Source organism: Oryzias latipes, chromosome 22, assembly GCF_053564925.1.
Source record: "Oryzias latipes strain Hd-rR chromosome 22, Olatipes_Hd-rR_3.1".
Lineage (NCBI taxonomy): Eukaryota > Metazoa > Chordata > Actinopteri > Beloniformes > Adrianichthyidae > Oryzias > Oryzias latipes.
In genome coordinates this window covers 10,575,597-10,579,984 of record NC_136258.1, presented here as the reverse complement: position 1 = coordinate 10,579,984, position 4,388 = coordinate 10,575,597, and the positions used below count along the sequence as shown (strand labels likewise).

General features: G+C 41.3%; 1 long non-coding RNA gene across 4 annotated transcripts; it reads left to right on the top strand.

The window, feature by feature from the left end:
• Positions 1-641: 641 nt before the first annotated feature.
• Positions 642-3,491, top strand: LOC110017560 (uncharacterized). 4 transcript variants are annotated; one of them, XR_002292988.2, is made up of 4 exons: positions 642-889; positions 995-1,078; positions 1,159-1,452; positions 3,244-3,491. It is a non-coding gene; the product is annotated as an uncharacterized LOC110017560 (long non-coding RNA). The 4 variants fall into 4 exon arrangements; XR_002292986.2 differs by having other exon boundaries at positions 1,156-1,452; XR_002292987.2 differs by having other exon boundaries at positions 643-889; positions 1,019-1,078.
• Positions 3,492-4,388: the final 897 nt, after the last annotated feature.

Here is a 4,388-nt window from a genome sequence, read left to right as displayed (position 1 = left end):
AAAAACAAGCTGAACAGCGACATAGCAAGGGACCACTGTATTCCACATATATGAGAATTATTATTATTCAGCCAATAGATGGTGCTGGAATAATTGTATACAGTTTATGTGAAGGACTAGCAATTGTAGTTACATTTATTGTTTTGTCCAGCTACTTTTCAAATGAGCTGTGACATTTCGTGAAATTCTCTGTAGTTTTTAAACTAGCTGTTTGAATTTCTGCATTTTATTTCAATTATCCTGATAAGTCCTTGTTCTTTTTCCATTTCTGCTTTGAGTTAATTGTTGGTTATAACACATAAATCTAAAAGAGGACTTTGGTAGAACAAAGAACTTTGGGTTACCATAAGTAAGAGGACACAAAGATTTGTGTCATGGTCTTTCGAATCAAGGAAGTACCTTGATTCCATTTACTTCCTGAGCGGGAAAAAAAATCATAAAAATATTATAGTGTTGTACAAGGGGCAAAAAAATTGTTTCACAAAAAATACAGATTGGCTACTGACAACGTCACTGTGAAGTGGGTTTATCTTTTTGGGAAAAAGGTAAACAACCTTCCGACACTATTACTTGTGTTTTGGCCGAGGTTTGTTTTTCCTCAGGTTTCTGCATTTGCGTCGGGGCCTGTGTTTGGACTTGGATGTGTGTTTCAGCAGGTTCAACTGTTTTGAGTGGGACTGCAGGACTAGCCAGGGTCTGATTACGTCTTGCTGCTGCTGCTTTGCTACACCCCCTGTCATTCTGCTCACCTGGCAGGTGTGGCCAATGATCTTGATCAGCACCTGCCAGGTATTTAAGTCAGAGGAGGCCTCAACGAGGGGAGCAGGCATTCAGAGAGAGCAGAGCAGGAGGCTGAGGAACATTTGGGTTGGGTGTTGGAGCTGTGCTGGTTGGTTTCTTTCTCTTTTTATTCCCTCTTTGTCCTCAGCAGTCTTATACTGCTAGGTTTTGTTATTTTAGTTTGGGGTTGGACTTTGGTAATCTTTGTTTGCAGGCTTTGTTTATTTCTTTTCATCAGTTAGATTCTGTAGGGCAGCCTTAGCGGGGAGCTGCTGTCTCAGACGGTCAACGTGGCTGGGTCAGTTGTCTCCTTAACTTATTTTATGTTTGGCCAAGGTTCCGGACACGGAAAGTTTACATTTTGCGGTTTCCCAGCAGGGAGTCTTCCTGGGTTGTCAAGTCGACACCTTAACTCAGATAGGCTCAGCACAACCGGATTTGTTTAGCAGAATTGATGGGATCCCACAAGCCTTGATGGATTTAACCAGCCAAATGACAAGTATAACTCCTATGTCCGCGGCTCCGCTTCCCCTCTCAGGGAACATGGTTACCGCTGCTTCCTTCTTGAGTCCAGGGAAACTTCCGCCTGCAGCCGGAACCCTTTTACGGAAAGGTGGAGGACTGTGGTGGTTTCTTCCTGCAATGTCGGCTAATTATTTCACAACCGCCAAGGTACTATCATCCTGATCACAGTAAAATAACCCTGAATGTCTTTTCCCTCAGGAGCAGAGCTATGCAGTGGGCTCAAGCCTATTTATTATCTCATCCTATTTCCCCACTTTATGATCAGTTTATTGAAAAATTCAAGCTGGTTTTTGATCAGCCTAGTACGGAGGATGAGGCTACATGCTGTCTGCTGAGTCTGAAACAGAGAAACCATGCCACAACCTGAAGCTCACACGTTTGAAAATCTAGTTTCAGCCCCTCTATGTTCTGACATCCGTCTTAAAGAAGAGAGATCAGGAAGCTCGTATCTTCTCCAAATTAGATCTACGTAACGCTTATCACCTTGTCCGAATGAAGGAGGGAGACGAATGGAAGCCCGTGTTTAATACTCAATTAGTATACTTTGAATATCTGGTTATGCCATTTGGGTTCCTGCTGTCTTCCAATGACTGGTTAATGATGTTCTCAGGGATTTTCTCAACAGCTTCATTTTTGTTTCTCAACGACAATTTAATCTACTCACAAGATCCTGCCCAACATGAAACTCGTGTACGTTGTGTTATTTATGTTAAAGCCGAGAAATGCGAGTTTCACGCAACCACGATCTCATTATTAGGATACATTTTCGAGGCAGGACACATTCAACCCGACCCATCCAAAATCAATGCCGTTTCTAAATGGGAACCACCAACCAACAATAAGAAATTACAACAGTTTTTGGGGTTCACCAACTTGAAGAGACTATTTATTTGCAACTACAGCCAAATTTGCTAACAAGAATAAATGGGACAAACTCTCTGGTCATTGCATGATCAAACTTATCTTACTGTTTACACTTCTGGAATGGTTGCTGTTATGTTTTATTTTCTTTTTTCTTTGTAAGGCTTTTTGTTTTTGATGTAAATTTGTGTTATTTCTTGTTTAAAAATCAAACAAATTTAATTAAAAAATTTTTACTGATACACAAATTTACACATACTTTTTATTTAAGTAAATTATTTAAAATGGTTTGTTTACCATCATTGATTTTGACAGCTCTTGAAGCTCAGAGCTCTGACAGAGTGATGAATAGCACATTTGTGACAGCTACTTTCTGCAAAAAGGAGTGGAGGAGCCTTCAGTGCGAATGAGTACATGCTGCTGGCTGCTTAAGTGAGTCCTTGAAGTATCTGAAAAAGACTAAATCATATTCAGAGTCTTGCTGGCTTCTGATTACTTCCTTTGGTAGAAGTGTTGTCCGAAAAAACAGCCATGAACTCCAGTATCAAACATGGAGTGAGGGTATTAGGCTTCTTAGCAACATTTTAAAAACCACAAGAAGCAGTCCGTCAGAGGTACTGAAAGATATTCAGTTTCAATTGAGGTCATTTCAAAGTATTAAATGAGAAGTGAGTAATCATAAGAATGGAAAGCCAAAATCTTCTAAAATTTTTGCAAGTTCAGTCCCATCATGCCAAGTTGCCATCATTGAATTTTAATTTCTGTGTAAATGACCAAGTAGATAAATGAAAAGGTATTTCGAAAAGCTCCACTTCCTGAGCATAAATGTGGGTCACTGCAGAGGTGTGCATATGGTGCCTCTGTCAGAGTCCTCCCCCTCTCCTCTCCGCTTGGCTGCTGATTCATCCCAGCTGCGACCACTTACCTCATCACCTCACCTGCCTTCTTAAGGAGCTCCAGGATCATCATTCTTCGCCAGTCCGTTGCCCCTGATGGTGCATAGTTGGGCCTCATGTCAAGCTCTAGTTTTTCACGCTACGCCAAGCCTGTGCCTAAACTCTTTCTGCTCACCCCCAGGAATCCATAACCACAAGTGGTCGCCAGAATCAGCCTCAGCCCGGATCCCCCATTCTGTCTTCTCCTGCGGTCACACCTCGAGCCTCTGCCGTTGCTTCTGTTCCTCGGACCTCCGCTTCAGAGGGCTGCACATTCCTTTGGAGGAACCCACCAGTGACGCTACCAGCGTCTGCCTCACGCCAGGGACCTACCTCAAGCCCTGCTCACGCTCTGCCTCCAGAATCTACCATTAAATCTCTGACCTGCCACGCTCGTCTCTCTCTGTTTCTTCTGGGTTCCAGCATCTGGGTCCGAAAGTGTTCTGTAGTTAGACAGGTGTAATGTTATGCTTTCAAGAAAAAAAACACTCCTGCACAACTGGACTCCGTAAATACCAAATTTTCTGTACATTCTATACATTTTCCTCGCATGTTTATTAGCAGCTGTGCGGTCATTGATTTTTATGGTCACATTGATGTTTTTGTGTATAACTTGCTTCTCTGCTAATTATTTTTTATTACAATTACATTTGAAAGCAAGTGTTTGACAGAAGTCTAGGAAAGAAAAAGTAAATCTCAGGACAAATTAAATATACATGGTTTACAAACTTAAAGCTTTTACTGCTCTTACAGGTGGACAAAGGATGTCTGTGGGTGAAAATGGGCAAATGGGGCACATAGGTGGCCCACACAAAATATCTAGGCTATTGACTGCTCAGTGAAATAAATTTGATTCAACAGACCCTGGACTGATTTGATTCCCAATTCTTTTGATCCACTTGATTTGATTCGATTCAATTTGATTTTCAATTTAAACTGTTAGAGATATTTGTAAAGAAATGAAAGAATAATCTATAAATGTTTTTAAGATGCTCATTAATCTGAAACAGTTCACACACTATAACATTTTATCTTAATAGTCCATATAACACATCAAAACTGTTTTGACATAAGTCAAAAGCATATCGGATACCTCAAGCTGCATTCTAAACAAGACCTTCTCCCCATTAGGTGATAACCACCACACCACTCTGCAGCCCCTCCTGAGACTCCTTGATATGGACATTTTTGAAAGTGGTACAAGGGTCTGTAGTGTTGAGCGCTCTCTGCATAGTAGGAGCAGCTGCATGAAAATGACATCCACCCATCCAGTACATGCATACACAT